Source organism: Spea bombifrons, chromosome 3 (genome assembly GCF_027358695.1).
Source record: "Spea bombifrons isolate aSpeBom1 chromosome 3, aSpeBom1.2.pri, whole genome shotgun sequence".
NCBI classification, from domain to species: domain Eukaryota; kingdom Metazoa; phylum Chordata; class Amphibia; order Anura; family Pelobatidae; genus Spea; species Spea bombifrons.
In genome coordinates, this window is record NC_071089.1 from 95,400,995 (window position 1) to 95,424,526 (window position 23,532).

Genomic DNA, 23,532 nt, shown 5'->3' on the forward strand with positions numbered 1-23,532 from the left:
TAGCACAAATTGTAGTACTGGGGTGTAGGAAGGATTTTTAGAGTTTACTTTGGTGGTTACAGGAAAAAGTAATAGGTAACCAGGGTTCTGATGTTGTTAACCCATGCACTCCCACACTCTCCCTACTGCCTTAGCCAGGCCTACAGCCCTCATTCGTGACAAGTAGGTGTCAGGGTTCAGCCCCAGCCTTGGAAACTGCCAGGCGTGGCCGCCCCTTTAAGAGGTCTGCCTGGAGTTAAACTCCTCTCCACAGCTTGCTGTCTTGTTTATTTCTGTCTGTATTTTATGTACCTTTGCCCTCTTTCCCTAATACATCTCAGCTCCTCACTCCATCCCCTGTGTTCTTTGCCTTGTTGTCTGTCCTTTGTGGCATCCTGTACCATGTATGCATATCTTGCTATGTATATAATTTAATGTGCTGTGTATTTATGTTCAGCTGTGTTTTGTTATACAATTACCTTGCCTCCCTCACCTGAAGCCTAGACGACTCACACCTGATCTGATGAATAGGCTTTATATCTCTGCCCCCAGTAACAGAGGTGTGAGTTCATTAAGTTCTTTGGAGCCATAGTTCATGCCAGACGCTGGATCTGCCTGTTGGGCCTGCCTGCCTGCCTGCCTGCCTGCCTGCCTGCCTGCCTACCTGCCTGCCTGCCTGCCTACCTGCCTACCTGCCTACCTGCCTACCTGCCTACCTACTGGATTTCCCCTTTTTTGCTTGTTACCTGTCCCAGACCCTTTTGAATACTTGCCTGGACTTTTCTACCTTCATATGCATGATATGCCTCCTACTCTGCTGCTTCCGGTGAGATGCCTTGCTTTGCTTTTGTAATTTAACATATAACCAAACATTCTGCTTGTGTCCTTTTGTGAAGTTTGTTTCAATCACTGCGTTCTTACACTCCTGCGCTCTGGACTCCAACATCCAGTTAAGGGCTGCAATATCATGAGCCTGATAGTAGGCTTTAGTGAGTTTTTCAAGTTTGACTGTTGGAAACTCGTATTCTCAAGTAATCAAATTTTAATGTATAGACCTTGAATTAATCTGAGGCATGGAGAAAGCTATGTTACAATGTAATAAAGCAACATTATAACCTCCTTCAATAACCCATTGGTGACTGTTTTATAGTGTACAATCAAACATTGGTGTTAGGTTATTGGGTAGATGAATAAAGGTTGTTTTAGTTTTGTATTAAAAAATAAAATGCAAAACATAAATATACAAAATGTGTTTAAAATATAATTATTTCTAATTTATTTATACTACACGGTAGATTATATAAAAATGGCCCCAAAAGAAAGCCATGCCTGTCCCTTACAAACACCAAATGATACATCGACTAGAAAAGCTCTGGTCTTTGGGGGTGCTAAATATATTTGGCCATGAAGTGGTTTGAAAAGGACCAGACGTGTCTCACCTATCCCAGCGAGGAGAACTACATGAGATTTGATGTGGTGAAAAGCAACCACTAAATAAATAATACCAAAGTCAAAGTTGTTTACCAGGAACTACATTTTATCCCATCCTCGAAGCATCTTTAAGCATCCTTAGGTTTCAATAATGCACTTAGATCTGCCATCACTCATAGCCATGCATAGCTATTAGTTACTGTTCAAACAGATAACTAAATTACTTCCTAATGAGGCAACCTGCTGATAGCATAGCTGTGCAGATCCACATGTGTAGTTCTCCAATTTATAAAGCTCCCAAAGGAATTTTAGAGACTGTTATGGTAAATGATTTTAAACATTGTTTACCGTAAGACATGCTGCTTATCTAGTTAATTGTCACAAAGTTCTTGTGTGAGGAACCCAGTATGCAGCAAAGGCACTGATGTATCAAGAATCGTCAAACAAGCCAGGTCAGGAGTGAAGAAGGCAGCGAAGTCAGGAACAGGCACAGGTCAGAAACGGAGATGGTTATCATACAAGCCGGGTAGGAGTGGAGAAGGCAGCGAAGTCAAGAACAGGCACAGGTCAGCAACGGAGAGACAATCAGGTAAGTATAACTATAAACGAACTACTCAGCAGGAACAATAACCGAGCACTGAATGGAAGTCAGTGCTCGGCTTTTGAATCTGCCGCTCAGACCAGGCTCCGCCCCCAGCGGGTGACGTAACGTTACGTCGTCTCGAGGGAGGCCAGCTATAAGAGAGGGGGCGTGGTTCGCCCCCGTACGTACCGCCCATCAATTGCGATGGGGATACCGAGAAGGACCTGTCCCGGGTGCTTGCTGGATGCCGGCACCTCGAAGCAAGGTCCCGGAGCTGCGGGAGAGGTGAGTTTCGAGTACCCGCTAGCCACGGGTACTCGGGGGAATCGCTACGTTGCGGTCCGTGACGCGGACCGTGACATTAATAGTTAAGTATATAACTAAACAGGAACACAGAATTTTCATTTTCTCTATATAAATTGTTTTACTGTTATCATAAATGTCATCAGCTTTGAAGCCGTCTAATGTATCTTACCCCACCAGACCATATATTTTTGAAAACTAGGCATCCCAGGGTATTTCAAATATTTCCATGCACAAATTCTACCACCAGTCTTTATTTTAGGTGTGAATTTACAGCTCCTGGTATATGTCACTGTCAAACAACACCCACAATATGTGTTCAGTAACATCTCCTGAGTACAGTGATACCACCCATTGTGTTGTCGTGTTGTTTGGGGACTAAAAGGCCACATTGGGGAAGTGCGCATTTTTCAAATTGGAATTGTGACGTGGACAGTTCTGCCCACATATACAATTTGGGATATCTTTAAAGCAGGCCAGTTCAATTTACCCCATCAAATCATATATTGTTGAAAACAAGACACCCCAGGGTATTTCCAATGCTGGTATTTTAACTCTTTCCATGTATATATTTTACGACAAGCCTTCATCAAAATTTGGTATGGATTTACATTTACAATTTCCTGGTATCTGTTGCTGTCAAACAACACCCAAATATGTGTTCAGCAGCATCTCCTGAGTATAGTGATACCCCACACGCATGGATTTGTTGGGTTGTTTGAGGGCTAAAAGGCCGCATTTGGGACATGAATTTGGGAAATTGAATTGGCTGGTTTCAAAGATGTCACAAATAGGGCATAGGTGCAAACTGATCACATGGCAACATTTTTAACAAAAATTGTGCACCTCCCAAATGTGACCATTAAAGCCATTGTCACGAAGGGTGCCATTGTCACGAAAGGGTTAAATATAAAGTTAGTGAGGTGTTTTCCACTATTTTATTTACAAACTAAAAGACCCACACACAGTGATAATGAACACGTTTGGTCCATGTGTAGACTTCCTGGACTTCTATGGGAAGGGTGTTTAATGCAATGTCATCTATTCAATTTCCATATCAAAGATATCCAGTTCTAGACATCTTTTTTTACAGGTTAAAATAAGTCCATATTACCAGGACTTATATGCCAATAGTCATGGTTAATGGAAAAAAAATATATATATGCCAGTATTAGAGTATAAGTAGTTTAATAACATATATGCTACTGTAGAGTAATTGCACATTTAAGAGCATCATGAATAATACTAAGTAAAAAGTAAGTTTAGTATAGTAATTTCCACATGTTATTTCTGGTATCGGAGCAGTGTGAAGTATAATCAGTCATGGATGCTACAATTTAACTGTTCAAATAACCTTGAATATGGATTACAATATCCCATGGTGGTTATTTTTCAAGAAATGGAGCAAAAATTGGTTTCGATATGCGTTAATTAACTGACCTTATCTATGAGTAAAACCAGTTACTCAATGAGGATGTGAATTGAAATAATAATCTTGTAAAATGCTATATGTTCTCTTAATAACAAAATTGCATCTTTAAAGAGTACAGGGAAGCTTCCATTTTTAAAGGAAACAGAAAGAAAAGCCAATGAAAAATTAAACAGTGAGAAGTTTTACATATTTTTGTCTGATGATATAATATGGAAGCCTCAGACCTGGCTCTCTACAGAACTTCATACTTGCTGGGGTAATGCTTATATACAGAGAGGGGAGAGCACAATGTAAAAAAGGCATAAACAATAAGATTTGCAGATGGCTGCTAGAATATTAGGACCTTCTCTTTTTTGCAGGTTCTGACCAGACCTTGAGCAGCCCCTCCTACCACACAGCTGCCCCATTAATAGTGTCCAGAAAAGGCTTTGAATTGCACAAGAGTCTTATTTAAAATGGAGTGCAGAGCCAATGATTCAGCTCCTTCAAAAGTGCCGCCTGGAGCGGTTGCCCCACTCGGCTCTATTGTCGGGCATAGATGATCCCAAAGCAAAAGTGGAGGCTCTAGAAGGACTAGAATCATCTCTTCTGAAAAAGAACCACCTAGAGGCCCATGATTATCAAATGGCTAGTGTGAACAAGCCAACAGCCACCATCCTTGAATCCCTGGCTAAGCATATTCAGGAGAATGTCCTGGGAAAGCTGGGTTGAAACACTGAGCTTGGAGGTCTTGGCAAGAGGTTGGAGGGGTAGTTTGGGAAACAGATCTGTGCCAGAGCCACTCACAGTCTTTTCTTTCTTTTTCATACACAACTTCTCCATATTGGCTTTATTGTTATTGAATAAATAATGACACTGTGTAATCTGTCATGTGTTGTTGATCATCTGAGGTTGTTTTTAGACCTGCTAAGGAACAGATGATTGTAATTATGTTCAACAATTATGTTGAATTCAAAGAGGTTGTACTTTCTTTTTCACACCACTGTATGTGCAAACAGGTTTAAATAATGTATATGAAAACCTCACATGGAAATATGTTATATAGATGAAAGGCCACATTTTCAGAAAGATTAATATTTATTTTTAGCCTCACTGGGAACAGCTCACGATATATGTGCTACACTGCGTGTGTTTAAGAAGTGTTTACAACCCTCAAATGTTAAATGCTGTATAATGTTTTACAATCTTTACATACGTTTGGGAATTCTATGAAAAATAAATGAGTTCATCCAATTAATCTTTGATTTCTTTGCATTCCATTTTCAGTTTTGTAGCAATAATTGTACACAGCTCAATGACCTTCCTCTACTTTTAAACACTTCTACAATCAAATATTAAGAAATATAAAGTCTTTTTATGTATGTTTAATTGACTATTAAGACCACAACTATTCAGAAAGCATGGAAATGGTATACTAAGGACCTTTTTAATAACACATATTAAATATTCATTTAACAAGACTGTCAAATAATCATACACTTTGAGTTAGCAGCATTGCATTACAATTATTTCTTGAGCTGACTCAAAAGCAGGTTCCTTATAATCTGAAAACAGGCAACCCTAACAGTTTATTCTACAAGAATATCTGAAGCAGTCCTGAGCAATGCATAGACACATAAGTAACACGGCAGTGAATAACTTTCTCTGATTTAACTATGTGTTATCCAGGACCAGCCAAGCTCTCTCTTATAAGAAGCTGAGTTGGTGGTTTATATTACGGTACATAGCAATGTCAGCTCTCCCTCAAACTTTCTCTTCAAACTGCTGCTTTAATAAAACTGTAAAATGTTGTTTGTAGATTAAAATATACAATGAATATCTTAACTTCTGAATCCCATGATTTGCCTTATAATTAATGATTGGTTATAATTTATGATTGGTTCTGGAAGTGTTTGCTAGTGTGATGTGAGAAGAAGGGAAATTAGTTTGGGACATTAAATTAATTAATGGTTGGTCTGTCACTCTCTGCCACCGCGGTTAACCTCACTTGAAGTAAAATAGACAAACCAATAAATGAAAACATCATGAAATCAATCATAACAATTGAAAAATACCAGCTATGGGAGTGTTACGAACCCTAAGTACCAAGAGAATCCAGAAGCCCAGCACAATGAAGCCACCACTTGGGTCTCTGCCTCCAGCTGTTTCAGCAAGACAACTAGCTGTTCATGTGCAGAGTAAGAGATTATTAACCCCTTAATGACAAAGCCCGTACATGTACGGGCTCAAAATGCATTGTTTTCAATGGGTTTAGGGACCGCCCATTGTCCTTAAGGGGTTAAAAGAATCAAGTGCTTAGACCATTTAACCATACCTCCTGTTCCTGATTTCCCCATTTCTAACCCTTGACTAAGGATTCCTGAGGTATTGTCTGACCATCGATTTGCTTATCGGTTCTGCTCCTGTCCCAGCCCCCTTGGTAGCTTGTCTCCGTTATTGTCCGTTATTGTCTCATTGGATGTCCTGACAATGCTTCTATCTCTGCTGCCCCTGTTTCTTACGCGAGGGTTCCAACCGGCTCCCACCTGGTACACCACGCATGGTACTTCACTGGTAGCTTAAATAATAAATATTAATTATGCTATGGCCATTAACCCTAGACTCACCCTAACACCATATGCTGACACCACGTGCTTACACCCAATGCCCACACACATAAAGTAACATGATATAGTCACAGTTATACACAAGCACCATATACTCACTATAAGCACTAACACCATACACTACAGATATTCATACACACTTACTCTTTATCAACCTTTCCTCCTATTTCTCTCGCTCTTGCCCTATACCTCTCTTCCCCTCTCCAATCCACAGTTCTCTCTTCCTCTGAACTCACATAGAGCCTTTAATTTTCTTTGTACATGCTGCCACTGCTACCACTGCTACCCTCCTTAGCTTGCCCCTGACTGCTCAACCTTCCCAAAATGACCTAAATATATGCATTGACAAGGTAGCAGTATCTCTGCCCATAGCACCATGCTCACATATTAAATGGTGATGTATGGAGCCTTGTGTATTAACCCTGTCACAATATTATCATAGCATAATATTGTATTGTTATTATTATTATTATTAACATAGCACTTTTGCTGGGCTTTTAATTATCTTCCTTTGTCTTTAAAATGCATTATCCTCCCTTGGTTTGTATTGGTTTGTATTGGTTTGCACATGCATCTGACATCTATAGTTAAAGCAGATCCACAGATTAAAACATGCTTAATGACATTGATCAGAGTCAATGAAACACGAATAGCTGTTAACTAGCACTAATGCCCTTTAGAGAATAACTCTCCTTAAGTGATTAGCATTTCTTCCTAGTTATGTGCAGTCTTAGTGACAGAATATGGGAACACCTGTTAAGCAACCTCTATGTAAGCTACTACAAGCACCTGTCCTACTTAAATTCTCTTCCAGAATCATTGCCAAGCAGTGAAAGGTCAGAATGAGAATGGCAGGACAGTGTGTTAACATACTGTACTAGTGTGCTAATGTCATCTAGTTGGCTACCTTATAATCTAATCTGCTACTCTTTCATTTTGTAGACTATATTGAGTCAACATTTTGAAATGTATCAGCTTGTTGATATTGATAGGTGACAACATAATAAATAGTTTTGCTAAATTCTGATTATCCTTACATTACATTTTATTTATAGAGCGCCAGCAGATTCTGTAGCGCTATTACAATGGGGAGGAGGGGTTTAGCAATAACATTTCAACTGACAATATACAAAGGAGACAATAACATTAACATGTGTTAAGATAGAGTGGTATATAATGCAAAGAAGTTCTTTCTGTTATGAGCTCACATGTTATTAGGAGGGTAAGGGGGAATAAGATAGAAGTTGAGGGGCTGCTTAGTGTCAAGTCATTGGTGTGGAGATAACAAAAGTTGAAAAAACATATGGTTCATTTTCAGAATTCAGGTTGTTGAGATTAGGAGGATACATTATATGTTTCTCTGAACAGGAGGGGCTTTATTGAATGTTTAAAGTTAGAATAACAAATGAAGCCTAAGCAAACCTCCATACTTTACTAAAAGGTATACAGACTGGACTGTTGTCCTAATATATAGACAGTTAATTACCAGATCTAATTAAACATGCCAGTAGAGGGCACCAACTCTTTGGATCCCTTTAGTACCCACTTCTCCCCATTAAACCATTCCAAATACCATCCCTCTCCATCTCTCTGTCATCACAGCTATACCAGTACCTCTACACTAACCTTTATATGTGAAACCTGCCTGTGTTTGCTCTGCTACTTCTGCCCCCCACCTATTCCTCCCTATTCCTATCACTCTCAACCACCAAACTTAACCAACATGCTCAACCTAACCAATTTTATTCCTATCATCTCCAACCTTCCTCCAGTCCTTAACTGTGCCCTAACAAAGGCTCTCCTCCTCACTTATCACCTCTTCCTTTTCCGTCTACAAGATTTCACTCGAGCTGCGCCATTTCTCTGGAATCTACTTCTACTGAACTTTCAGCTTTCACCCTCCCAACATTCAACAAAAATCCCAAAACCCACTTCTTCAGAGAAGCTTTCCACCTTAGCTGCTAGAACTTCCTTGTCATTGAGACAACCACCACACTACCTCTCAACCTTTCTCTGTGTCTTATAACCCCCACACTACCTCTCACCCGTCACTGATACCCCCCACACTACCTCTCACCCTTTCTCTGGTCCTTATGTTTGTCACCTCATTCCCTCAAGATTGTAAGCTTGTGAGCAGGGCTCTCCTCACCTAATGTAACGGTTTGTCTTAGTCTGTCAATTCTCGTCTTGTCAGACCCCTTGAATTTATGTATTGTATTAAGTGTTGTGTAAATTGTTGGCATTATATACATAAAAGATAATAATAATAATAATAATAATAATAATAGGGTAGAGTCTAATAGAATAGAGGTAGGGAATTCCATAGAGTAGGTTCAGCATGGGTGAAATGTTGATGCACAAATAGGAAGGAGTGGTAAGTAGAAGCAAGTCATAGGCAGAGCGAAGAGGATGGTTAGGAGAATATTTACACTATAGGGAGGTGCATTGTTTTTAAAGGCACGCAAGGTAAGGGTTGGAGTCTAAATTTAAATTTGAAGTGGAACTAGTGGAATGACTAACACAGGAGAACAGCAAATGAAATATTATTGGATGAGAAAGTTAGTCTGGCAGGGGTGTTCAGAGTGGACCGGATTGTTGAAAGGCAGGAGAATGGATAGCCAGTTACAAGAAGGTTGCAATAATCCAAACAGGATATTGGAAGCAAATTGAGTAGAGCAGACAGGAGAGTAACCAAAAGATCATTCTTTGTGATGTTGAGCTTCAATAGATATTTTACAAAGGGGTGAGTGAGGGGGGTAAATTAGCTTCTCATTGACGGAGATGGTACTGAAATTTAAAATGAGATATTTGTTTTTCTAAAGAGGAGATGTAGCTAGAGGGAAGTAGCTGACCCAGAAGAGATCCCTGAGGCACACCAATGGAGTGTGGTAGATGTGCCAACTATATCACTGCCATAAGAATGAAGGGTTTGCAGGAGAAAGGGGGCCTTTAACAAAATCAGAGACTTCATTGAGGCCAGGGAGGTTAAGGTGAAGTAGCCTTTGGTTTTAGAAGTAAAGAGATTGTTACTAATTTTGGAGGGCTGTCTCCAAGGAAAGAAAGTAGGTTAGGGAATTATTGGTTAAACATTTCAGTTGGAGCCGAGGGGCAGAAGGCAAACAGGAGGCTAGTGAAGGTTTCTTAAAATGGGATCACCCAGTGCACCTAGCTGCTTTAAGGAGGCAAACAAGTGTAACACCCCTGCTTGATGAGTGGCAACTGGGGCGGACAGTCCCCCTCCCCCATGTATGCCACTGTTTCTATGTCAGGTTCTGCCAAGTTGCAGGTTAAGTGGTTGTGGTCAGTCAAGTAGAGAAGCATAGATACTTTGGTGACCATCACAGTAAGTAGGGGAGGGCTTTAATTAATTAATTAGGTAATTAATCAAAGTGTCCTATTATACCAAATGGGATGTAGTTTCCCTCCAGTTGAACTCCAGTGCAGAGTCAGTTCTCAACCAAATTGTACCCCATTCAAATGGTATGCCTTTTTGACCCCACACACCATTCTTTTTTTAATACTTTTATATGTAGGCATAGATGTCTTGTCCATGCCACCCCCCAGGCATTGTGGAGGTATTTGGTGCACCTCTGTTAGGTATCAGATCAACTTCTACATACTGTGGGCATCTTCTGTAGTGACTACTGGTTCACTTGTTGCCCATGCACCTCAAGCAGCTGCTTGACTCACTAGGCACTAAATCCAGGCCTGCATCAAGCTAACAGCTGCCCACTTGTTGGAAAGAGTGAATAATTGCAGCAACATTTCTGTTCCAAGCAATGCTTGCTCCAAGCAAGGCATAGGAATTTATAGAGCTATCACACACAGTGAACAAATCAGTTGCTTTACACCTAGCAATTAACAGTTACGGTTCAGGTGTGGGTGGGTTGCAGTGCGGACATACCAAGCAAAAGAACCTTTTTGTTAAAACATGAAATGAGATGTTCTTTGCAGTGTAATTTACATAATTATGCAGTATAAGATATCATTAACATATATACATCGCAATTAAAACCTTTTAATAAAAATGCATATTATTAAAGATCGTTATAAATAAAGAAATAAACCAAAGCATTACACCACAGCTAAGATAAAAACAAAAGTGAAAACATAATTTTTTTGTTAACATTAACACTTATTAAATATAAATAAGTCTTATAATTTTTGCCTTACTATGTGTTATAGGATTTAGAAAATAGTTTTTTTTTATTAAGAATATTCTGAATATTTTCTTTATCTTCCTTTCACCTATTTTAGTTTTGTTTTGTATATCTGAGAGGTTATGCAAGTCATCTGGCACCGATCATAGCTATTGCCACTCATTTGCAAGCGCTTATTAAGGAAATTACTTGTTGAAGATTCCAGAGCATATTTTTTCAGTGTAAGTGTAGGATACTATTACCAGAACAGACTGTGTTTTGTAGGGATTCATGGTGTCTCATAGATCTAAGTAAAAAAAAAAAATAGGCCACTGACCTTTCCCATGACCTTCACTAAAATTCTTGTCTACATTGACCAACAAAAAGAAAACATGAATGAAACCAATTTTGGTGAAAACCCCTCAACAAACAAATGAGGAATTAACATGTTGTTTACCAAAAAGCAGTTTGTCTTATTTTATTATTAGTATTGGAACATTGGTGTTCTTTTGTCAATGCTGTATGGTGTGGTAAAAAAATGGTAGAATGGTTTGTTTTTGTCACAGCTGTTAGTTGACTACAAATATTTTGGTCTCAAATTCACAATGAATTAGTGGAATTTTACTTACTCAACTCTCCCATATTATTATATTAATTATTCTGAAAAAAAGTGCAAATGAAAGTGTTAAGTTTAGAACGCTTAACATACTTAAGCATAAAATGTCTCGTATTGTTATTTGAATGACAACATAATTGGAATTTATAAATGATGTTTTCAGAGTAGTAATTTATAATTCCGTTTACAAGTTTACAAAAATTATTTGTCAATGCATTTTAAAAGAATTAAGAATATTGTCCCATGTTAGTTTTGTTAAATATGATCTAGTGCTTATGAATGCATAATTTATGTAGAACTAATTTCACGTATGTATAGATGTAAGAGAAATCATAGGATTGAAAGGTATCAAAATATCTTCATAATCTCTAATGGCCTTTGAGACAGACAGCAAATATGTAGGTACGTATGGACACACTCGCTATCTAAATTAACTCTGCCAGGCTCCAAAAGTATCTGGAATAATGTATTTTTGCTTGTTATGTTCTAAAAGAACATGCACTGCTTAAACCAGGTGTTTTGGAAAACAGGCTTTGCAGATGCTTCTCATTGACAACGTACAGAAGTGGTCCCATCATAAAAAAGTAAATTTTTGAGTCAAATATGTCAATCAGTTATGCAGCACTCACTGGGTGTAAGAAATAATACATATTAAAATATAATTATAAAACATACCGTATTGGCTCGGATATAGGCCGCCCCCGTATATAGGCCGCACCCTAAAAGTTTGGTGCTTTTTTAAAGAAAAAGTTTTTTTCTTTAAAAAAGCACCAAAAAAACATGCTGCCACTCTGTCCTCCCCCCCGAGATATGCTGCCACTCTGTCCCTCCCCCCGAGATATGCTGCCACTCTGTCCCCCCCCGAGATATGCTGCCACTCTGTCCCCCCCAACCTATGCTGCCACTCTGTCCTCCCCCCCGAGATATACTGCCACTCTGTCCCCCCCCGACTTACCAGAGCAGACTCCCGGGTGTCTTGCGGGGCCGGAGGGGGACATCTATGCACATCGTGTATACAACTCCCGGTGCCAGCACTCAGCGGAAGTGCCGGCACCGGAAGTTGTATACGTGTATTGCGTAGATGTCTTCCGCTGGCCCTGCAAGACACCCGGGAGTCTGCTCTGGTAAGTCGGGGGGGGGGGATGTAAAATGCATCGTGCGGACGTTCACCGGCAGCGGCGCATCGCCGCTGCCAGTGAACGTCCACGCGATGCGCTTAGACAACCTCCCGTGCCGGCACTCCCCCCGTGGGAAGTGCTGGCAGAGGAGGATGTCAGAGTATCAGAGAGTAGGATACAGGTCCCCTGCACCGCTGCGGGGGATCTGTATCCTGACCCCGCTGCCTGCCCGGCGCCCGGGACTGCATGTCCCGGGCGTCGGGCGCTAGACCCCGAATATAGGCCGCACCCCCACTTTAAAGACTTAAAGTGGGGGGGGAAAGTGCGGCTTATATTCGGGCCAATACGGTATATGTAACATATGAGAGGAATGCTTATTGTCACAGGTTTCTTTAATTCAAAGAAACTAAATATGGTAAGAGAGTGTTGAGAATAAAATGTGCATTATATCATACTGAAGGCACAAGCAAGTAGAATATACTTTATACTTATTTAAGAGTTTTGTAACATTAAAACAAAAAACTAAGTTGCTTATTGTGTGCTTAGAAATGTTCACGTGCATAATTACATTTAGAGGTTTAAGTGTGCCAATCACAGGGTATGGACTTTTAGCAAACTCCTAAACGGGCCTAATGAGTGAAAAGGAAATCAGACAGAGCAAGACAGTCTTTTAGATTAGATCTAATAGATCTATTAGGTGCTTCATCTGCTATGGTCTACTAAGCAAATACAAGGTGCAGAGGCCTACTGTATTTACTGTTATGTAAGACTTGTTTTGCTGATGAAAGAGTCGTAAAACTGCTACACAAATACTGAAGCATGGCTGAAGAATTATATTTTTCCTTTATTTTAATTGTAGTGCTTCCTATCATCTGCCATTCTTCCTATATTCTGAACAAAAGGGCCAAAATTCTCAAATAAACTTTTGACTTTTTTAATAAATGTGATTGAATTTTTTTTTTCATGAGCCAAGATCAGTTAAAACAATGAACCGTATTTGCTCGATTATAAAACAGGTCTTATAATCAGACCTCAAATAGCTGAAAAAAAATGTCCATTGGGGCCAGGCTGCTTACCGGTGCTTTGGTCGCGAGCAGCGTCTCTTGTACTAGCAGCAGGAGAACAGGAAACCAGTAGAGTCGTCACATGAAATTGAAGTGATGGAAAATCCCCTCCAAGTTTATCAATTCAGGTGTCCTGATTTCAGAAATACTTAATTTATATAGATTTTCCATACTTTCCCAGCACCAGGGAACATACTATAAGGTGTACATTTTTTTATAGAATTTTTATGCTTATGGCTTAACGGGTTTGGGGTTTGTGAACGGGGGCAGGAGGGTTATTCTGGGTAGATGTTATGCTATGGCATGTAAGGGCAGGCAATGGAATGTAAGGTTTTTTAATTTTTTTATTATTATCTTTTTTATATATATTTCTTTTTTAATTATTTTTTTTATTTTATTTTTTATATATATATATATTTTTTTTTAAAATGGTTAGAGGTCCTCTTAGGGACCTCTTGAACATGTTATTAATGACAGTGATGTCACAATGACATCACTTAGCTCACTTTATTATTTATATTGTGATTTTAATGATTTTTGTATTATTATTTTTTAAATGAATAACCTTTTTTTTCTCTTTTTTGTTTTGCAGCATGGGAGAAGGGTGAGAGACATGGTTTCTCACTACCCTCCCCGCGATCCCCCTGCACCGATCACACTGTGATCTCTATGCAGGTCCTCACAGACAGGCATAGAGATTGCAGCATCTGTGCCTCATCGGAGGACAGGATATCACCTGCAGGATCGCGTGATCGGGCAGTTTGAAATGTAACAGCTTTCCGGCTTTCATGCCAGAAGCTGTTACATCAGATCAGACAGCAGAAAGCCGGTGATGCCGGGTTCTGCTGTCAGGGGGGAGTCCAGCCTGATGTGTCCCTGCAGCTGCAAGAAGGGCTGGACGTACCGGTACGTCCATAGGGGATTCTTGGGATGCGTTTATTGGACGTTCCGGTAAGTAGGGGATTGAAGGGGTTAAATATGAAAAAATAGTTTACATGAATAAATATTTACTAGTAAAAGTTTTTTCCTACAGGGTCGTCTTATAATCAGGCTTTTTCTTTTTTTCCTAAATTATTATTTAGATGTTGGAGGGGTCGTCTTATAATCGGGCAAATACGGTATTGTGTCTTCTTATTGTATTAATTTAATTTTGGAGGGATTGTTTGAGAGAATGTATTTTTTTTAAAGTGGCTTGATTTTTGCTTCTTTTGGCAGAAAAAACTCTCTTTCATTTTTATCTGCAGTGAAAATTATCCCATTGACACAAACTAGATATTTATGGAGAAGGGAATGCAGTTTGAATATGATTGCATGTAGAGTTTTCTTTGGTATTTGACACTTGACATTTTGATCTCATCCAGTATCAACAGAAATTATCTTTACTTTTTTGGGCTGAATGGTTCTTATCTGTTATCAAATGTTTCTATTTATGTTCTAAGCAATTAGAACTGGGAAGAAAAAATACCAACTTTTCATTTTTTAGGTTTAATGGAACTGACCTAGAGTTCCATTAGAGTTTAGTTTGTTAGATTTGTAATCACTGCTGACAAAAATAAAATAATTTGATGCTTTATAGAAACAAGACCGTGCCCACATGTAATTCAGTTTAATGATACTGCAATTTCTGGTGGCCTTCTGGTGCCTATATGGTAGTTTGTATTGATTATGTCTCTATGTACAGGGAAGGGCTGGCACCTTCAGGCCCGGGGAGCAAGGGAAGGAAAGTGGCCTCCTCAGCCCCTTGCCACCCCAACATATGCACTAGCACACATATGTACACACATTTACATACATTTACACTCAGGGCCGGCCCAAGGCAAAATGCCGCCTGGGGCAAATTTTAAAATGCCGCCCCCACCCTTCCCCCTTGTCTACCCTTCCTCTCCCTTTGTCCCTGCTTCCGCCCCATCCCCCCTATCTACCCTTCCTCTCCCTCTGTCCCTGCTTCCGCCCCATCCCCCCATTATCTACCCTTCTCCCCCCCATTATCTACCCTTCCTCCCCCCCGCCCCTTGTACTTACCTTCCGGCACTCAGCATTACAAGCCGGCACCGAGACCGAACAGGGAGACTCGGCGCAGAGGAGAGAGAGGGGCGCCGAGCGGGTACTGACAGCTTGGTAAGCGAAAACCCCTCGGCGCCCCTTTCTTTCTCTTTCGCTTTAAAAAAAAAAAAAAGGGCTTGGGCGGCGAAGTGCCGCCCCTTCAAAAGTGCCGCCTGGAGCGGTTGCCCCACTAGGCTCCATTGTCGGGCCGGCCCTGTTTACACTTGCATGCTAACACACATACATATGCTTATATGTACTTACACTAACATACACTTATACTCACTAGAACAAACTTACACACTCATGCTAAGACACACTCCCTCTCACACCACTTACACATAAACATTCATGCTCCCACACTTACACTTTCATGCTAACACGCACTTATGCATACACATCCATGTTAATATAAACACACCTACACATCCATGCAAACAGGAAAACACGTACATGTACATATCCATGCTAACAGGTAAACACTTACACATACACATCCATGCTAACACGCAAACACTTTCATATTCATGCTCACAAACACAAACGCTTACACATAAATGTACGTACTCCCTCCCTTACCCTCTTGCTCTCTCCCTCTTGCAACCCTTTACCCCGCTGGCAGCTTTCTCTCTGGCTACTTGCACACTGTAAGCATTAATTAATTTGGCTCTGGTTACATTTTGTCCTCCAAATGATTGCAGAGGTAGTACATCTTTACAAATGTAGACCACGGAGATGTAACATGATCATGCTGCTAGCTACTGTAAAATTAAAGGTTATCACAACAGATACAACTCTAGTGCTAACATTTGACCCAAGACCATTCAACTTTCCTTTCCGCTAATATTTCCAGTGCATAAGTAAATTCTTCTAAGGTAATTTGTAGTGATATGTTATATGTTTATTCAGCCAACCAATGCACGCAAGAACAGTGAAATACCCCATGCTTAGTACTGTAATTTAGTAGAGCTCCATGACAAATCAGAATTATGATCATTAATTACCAGCAGAGACAAATTCCCAGATGGCTGTTTTAACATTTAAAGCTGAAAATGTGATATTTCCTTGTTTAATAGGACACGTAAAAATACATCACCTGGGTTTTTACATTGATTTATTTTTAACCCGACACAAACTCACAGTAATACCACTACCACCTAAATGTAATAATAAAGAAACACAAATTAAGTTTTAGATTAGATTTTTTTCTAGTACCAATATTACTGCATTAAATTATTTACTTATGTTTAAAACATGACCATTAAAAAATACCTTTTCAAACTTCCTCCCATTTGAAACAAGTTTCTGTGGCTGAATTTCTACATATGTCACATGACTATATATCATTATTATTATCTTTTATTTATATAGCGCCAACAATCTACATAGCACTTAATACAATATATATATATGACGAGAATTGGCAGACTAAGACAAATTGATACATTAGGTGGAGAGAGCCCTGCTCGCAAGCTTACAATCTTGACTACTCAAGACTATGTCACATGACTACTCAGAGCTTGTGTAAAATATTGACAAATTATTCTGCTTGAGGTGCAGTAAAGTGCTGTTTTTTTTTCCTTTCTCATGATCTCTCATCTTTCTTTAGCTCATATCTTCCATTTCTCTTTATAGCCTCCTATTTCACATTATCTCTCTTCTTTTTTTATCTCTCCTTTTTCACGTATGCCTCCTCTCCTCCTCTTTTCTCACTATCTCTCCGACTTCTTATTGTATTTCTCCTTTATCCTTACCTCTCATCTGGGAATTCTTCTAATCCCCCATTATCTCTTTTCTGTCTCTATCTCTTCTTTGTACCTGTCTCTCTGCTTTTTTTATCTCCCCCCTTTTTCCTTATCTCCCCTCTTATTCATTATATATTCCCTTTCTCATTTTTTTTTAAAAATTGATACTTGGGAACTGTTCAGATTTGACTCAAAGTATTCTGATGAAGATCTGCTTCCATGGGTCTCCATGTCATGCCTACATCTATTCATGCCTACTCCCCTTCTATTTCTACCCACTCCCTCGCAATTACCACATAATAAAAACTGTCTGGGGATATCTCTATATACGAATATACATTATATTCCAGTGTTAAAAGTTAATATAACAAGGGAATTAATACATGAATTGGAGAAACATATGACAATTCTGGTTTGACTAGATGGGCAGAAAATGTTTATATTCTGTTTCAAAAAGTGTTTCTGGTGATGTTATCACTAGAGCAAGCATTGGAACTGTCAAATGAGAAGCAACATTCCATTACTTTTTGTACTGTACATAAACCCCTTTGTTCTGTGCTGATGTTAAGTGTGTTTCATACAACATTACTCTCTTATTGCCACAATTATAATTTTAATGGTGCATTAAAATTTTGCTCTTAAGTCACTTAATAGGCAATGTTGCGCAATTATGCAAAAATATCAGGATTGCAGGAACAGTTGGGGTCTAGGATAATTTCTAGCAAATATAACAACTTATTTTTTCACCAGAAAAAAAGCAAAAAATATGTTTTTTTCTTAGAGCTGCTTATTCATTTCCACAGAGCAAAGAGAGCAACTGCCCACCTTCAGATAGTGGTAGGAAAAAAATGATTGGAATGTAAGACTTCCCCGAAAATTGCAAGCTGTTTATGGCAGGCTTGAGAAAATTAAAGTGACCTTGTAATCTAACTTAGAACCTTCAATAGTATCTGAAAACATAAAATCTTGTGTATAGAGGAGCCCTTTGTTAAGGAGGAAAAGTGCCTCTTTATGACCTAAGTTTCTCTGTCTGTCTTTTTCTAGGAACTCTGAATGTTTGGTGGGTATATAGCAATCTTCTAAAACCCTACAAGGATACAAACAGCACAAGCAATGGGTAGTTAATTTTCCTCTATGTGCCAAACCCAGTTGCGTAGATAACATAAATAGGTTATAAAGTTACATGCAAAATCTCAATAAAGCCCTGATTCCCTAGTCACACCTCTAACCTCTTACTAATAAATTGGCCCCTTAGTAGCCATCGAAAATGATTTGGTGGCAGATGGCCCGGACAGGACATCTGGCACACCAAGGATATGTCCAGCTGCACCCGATGTGAGCTGTGCATTTCCAGTAGTCGGCTGCATGTCATCAGTGCCAAGGTTGCCTCGCAATCACCAGTCTCGCCCTGTTTGGAGGTATGAATGTACTGTACAATCTGGAGAAAAAAGATAAATAAACTGATTTATATTCTTCTTTCGTTGCTATTACACAGAGGCTGCAGATATAAAAATGCTGTGAATTGTACTTAAAAACAGTACAATGTATAGAAAGATTATTGAAAACTAATGATGGTTATTCTGCTGTGCAAAAGCTCTTAATCTTTAAAACGTTTTTTTTACATAATGTGACATATAATGCAGTAATATGATGAATAAACACACCAAGAGCCTGAATTATTATCACAACCTTGGTCCTTGGTGGTATGAATAAATTCATGTTACTTTAAACAGTTATTTTTTTATTGTTTTAAAATGTAAATCATCTGCAAAGATCATAATAGTTTATCCAAATAGTGTAAATGATGCCACAAAAAGCAATGATTACAAAATAATATTTGACAAGGATATCCTGGATAACAGCTTGAAAACTCTTCTATTACATGTCAGAACTTGTGAACAGTGTCACAAATCTATATTATAAGGAGGAACGGATGTGGAAACTGCATAAGAATGATCATATTCATTTTTGTGTACATGCCATAAATGTTCAGTGAATCCCGGCACGTGCATAACTACTTTCCTTCTGTTCAACATCATACCCCGCTTTTAGGAGGCAGAAGGGAGCATCTAGCTGTAGGGTTAGCGCCAGATCACCTTGAAGGAGGCAGAGAGTGGGTATGGACACATGCTGCCTCCCATCTGGAGATTTAAAGACACTGTTGTTTGATATCTGACTGAAAATATCCTCAACCTACTGTTACGGTCAGGTAGACGAGGGATCCAACAATGCAGGTAAGCACAGCTAAAGAAAGTCCAGAACACAGTCCGAGGTCGAGGGCAACGGCAGGCAGCAAGGTCAAAAAACAATCCGAGGTCAGGGCAGGTAGATCAGGTGCAAAACGGTAAACAGGTCCGGGTACGTAGGCAGGCAGAGAAGAATCGTGGTCGTATAAACAGGCAAGGGTTCGGTACACAAAGCAGAGATCAAACTAGAAGAAGAACAATAGCACACCCAACGCTAGAGAACGTTTAGAACGGGCAAAGACAAGGCAAACGAATGGGGTTTAAATAGGAAAGGTAACACTCACGTCATCAGCCGCGCCGTAGAGCGTGTCGCGCCCTAATTTGATATTAGGTGCGATATCTGGAACCACCACCAGATGGCGCACTTCCGCCGGTTTCCCGGCGTGTGCGCGTGGCGACGTACCTCGAGCGTGAGCGGGTGCGCGCGCCCGACGAAGAGGAACCACGAGCCCCTCGAGTCACCGCGGCAGCACCGGAGGCGGAACCACCGACGTCGGGGGACCCAGCGGCCAAGGTGAGTGCAGCGGCAGCGCGTGTCACCCGCCGGCAACCCGCATGCGGGACGGAGGTGGGGTTGCCGGCGGTAGCCGGAGAGGGAGCCGCGGCAGCGCGCGTAACAGTACCCCCCCCTCCAGGAGCGCGCACCGAGCGCGACGGAGCGGGACGAAGGGGGCAAAGAGCATGAAAACGAGCGACGCAGCGGGGAGCGTGAACAAAACGAGCAGGCACCCACGTCCGCTCCTCAGGACCGTACCCCTTCCAGGCAACAAGGTACTGGATACCATTCCGCACGCGACGGGAATCGAGGATCCGCTCGACAACGTACTCGTCATGGCCCCGGACGACAAGCGGAGCAGGGGGCTGGAAAGGAACGGAGTGACGGTTGGAGACGCAAGGCTTGAGCAGGGAGACATGAAAGGACCGAGGAATCCGCATGGTAGGGGGGAGGTCAAGGGACACGGACACGTCGTTAAGACGTTTACTGATGCGAAAGGGCCCGATGTAACGGGGACCCAAGGACCTGGATGGTTGACGCAAGCGGATGTTGCGAGTCGACAACCACACCATGTCACCCACTTTGTAATCCGGGGGAGGCGATCGTTTGGCGTCAGCCGCTCGCTTACAGCGATGCTGTGCATTGGAGAGAACATTGCGAAGGGAACTCCAATGTTTCCGCATGTCAGTCACTCGACGGTCGACCGCCGGCACAGCAGAGGAGGAACGAGAAGACGGAGGAGGCAGGATCACCGGGTGGTAACCCAATGCCGCAAAGAACGGGGTACTGCCGATGGATTCGTGCAGGGACCCGTTGTACGTCATCTCAGCGAGCGGGAGAAGAGATGACCAGTTGTCTTGTCGTACATTGCTGTACATCCTCAGGTATTGCTTGAGGGTTTGGTTCGTTCTTTCCGTTTGCCCATTGGTCTCTGGGTGGTAGGCTGACGACAAGTGGAGTTGTATGCCGAGCTTACGGCAAAGGTGTTTCCAATAGCTGGATACGAACTGCGTGCCTCGATCGGACACCATGTGTAGAGGAAGACCGTGTATGCGGACAATGTCTTTGATGAAGATGTCAGCCAGTTGCATAGAGGTAGGCAGGCGCGGCAAAGGGATAAAGTGAGCCTGCTTGGAGAAGCGGTCAACAACCACCAGGATGGTGGTGTTTCCTTGGGACCTAGGTAGATCCACAACAAAGTCCAGAGAGACGTGTGTCCAGGGAGCCGTAGGAACGGGAAGTGGATGCAGGAGGCCCTGTGGACGCGTCCGGGGGGACTTCTGTCGTGCACATGTATGACAGGCAGCGAGATAAGACCGGATATCCCTGGCCAGGGACGGCCACCAGAAGGAACGACGGATGAGGAACATCGTTTTCCGGAAGCCAGAGTGACCCGCCAGGAGGGAATCGTGAGCCCAGCGAAGGACGTCCGTGCGATATTTGGGAGGCACATGGAGACGGCCTGGAGGAGGACGTTCATTGGCCGGGATGGTCCTTTGGGACATACGGATTCGGCTCATCGTGTGCGTAGATAAGCTGGCGATGAGCCGCGTGGAGGGTATGATGGGGTCGTTGCAGCGCCGATCGTGTTGAGAATCGAATTGACGGGATAGAGCGTCAGCTTTGATGTTCTTGGTTCCTGGCCTGTAGGTGATGTAGAAGTTGAAACGTGTGAAAAAGAGCGACCACCGTGCCTGGCGAGGACATAATCGTTTAGCACTTTCAATGTACGCAAGGTTCTTGTGGTCTGTCACAACGACCACAGGTTGTTCGGTACCTTCTAGTAAGTGACGCCACTCCTCAAATGCCATTTTGATGGCCAGAAGCTCACGGTTGCCGACGTCATAGTTTTGTTCGGCTGCGGAAAAACGCTTGGAGAAGAAGGCACAGGGATGGTATTTAGTGGTTTGTTCTTTGCGTTGTGATAATATAGCCCCGGCACCGGTTTCAGAGGCATCGACTTCCAGGAGATACTGTTTTGTAGGGTCCGGACGTAGAAGGACAGGAGCCGAGATGAAGGCTTGTTTCAGGTTCTCAAATGCCTTTCTGGCTTCTTGAGTCCAGAGGGTTGGGTCAACCCCCTTTTTAGTCATGGCGGTGATGGGAGCCGCTATGGCGGAGTAATTCCGGATGAAGCGCCGGTAGTAATTAGCAAAGCCAAGAAATCGTTGGATGGCTTTGAGAGTACGAGGGAGAGGCCATGCTGTGATGGCCTCAAGTTTAGCCGGATCCATATGGAGACCGTCGGAAGAGACTATATATCCAAGGAAGGGCAGACTGGTTTTCTCAAAGGCGCATTTCTCGGCCTTGGCGTACAGACCGTTCTCCCGTAGTCTCTGTAACACGGCCCTCAGATGATGTCGATGGGTTTCAAGCGTAGGAGAGTACACGAGGATATCGTCTAAGTACACGATGACGTGGGACAGGAGCATATCCCTGAAAACGTCATTGACGAAAGTCTGAAATATAGCAGGAGCGTTACATAACCCGAAGGGCATAACGGTGTATTCGTAATGCCCGAATCTGGTGTTGAATGCCGTCTTCCATTCGTCTCCAGACTTGACACGGATTAAATTGTACGCACCTCTGAGATCCAACTTGGTGAAGATCTTTGCTCCTTTTAGGAGGTCATAGATCTCTGTGATGAGGGGAAGCGGGTAACGATTTTTTATAGTGATGCGATTTAGTCCCCGGTAGTCGATGCATGGCCGCAATGAGCCCTCCTTTTTGGCCACGAAGAAAAACCCGGCTCCAGCAGGGGATGAGGACGGACGAATGAAGCCTTTTTCCAGACTTTCTTTGATGTACTGTTCTAAAGCCTTGTTCTCCGGTTCAGACAGCGGATAGGTGCGGCCCCGTGGTGGATCGGAGCCTGGCAACAGGTTGATGGCGCAATCGTAGGCCCGATGTGGAGGTAGTCTCTCCGCGTCTTTTTTGGAGAACACATCCAAATAGTCCCAGTAGTGTCTTGGAACGAGAGACCTGGGGTCAGTAGGAGCGATCTCGAGTATGAGATTAAGGCGTCGACAAGGTATGATGCAGTGGTTGTGACACTGGTGACTCCATGATAAGATCTCGTCTCTTTGCCAGTCTATGATCGGGTTGTGGTAACGGAGCCACGGATATCCCAGGATAAGAGGAGCGTGAGGTGATTTGATTAACTCAAACGAGAGTCGTTCCTGGTGTGTGACCCCTACTTGCAGGGTCAATGGTTCGGACTCTTGAGTGACGATCCCTGTTCCCAAGAGAGAGCCGTCGACAGAAGCCACCAGAGAGGGTGCTTCCTTGGTGCGGAGTGGTATGTGATGTGTCAGTGCCCATTGCTGGTCCATAAAAACGCCAGCTGCTCCGGAGTCAAGGAAGGCCCTTGTGGCCACGGAGTGGTTCTCCCAACAGAGCGTTATGGGTACTGTCATGCGTGTTTTGGGAGGAATAGGGAAACGGCATGCGCTTAGGGAGCTTCCTCCTGTGATCCCTAAGCGTTCTCTTTTACCGGTCTGAGAGGACAGGTAGGCAACAGGTGATCGGCTTGACCGCAATAGAGACAGAGTCCTTGTATTCTTCTGTATCTTTTCTCGGCCTCGGAGAGTTTGCGGACGGTTCCTATTTCCATGGGCTCATCTGAAGCGGAAACGGACGGAAGAGGAGACGAAGAAGATCTTGTGGGGCCTGGAGTGTAGGACCCCGGTCTTTTTCCTCTGTTGTGTTCTGATGACCTTTCCTGGATTCGT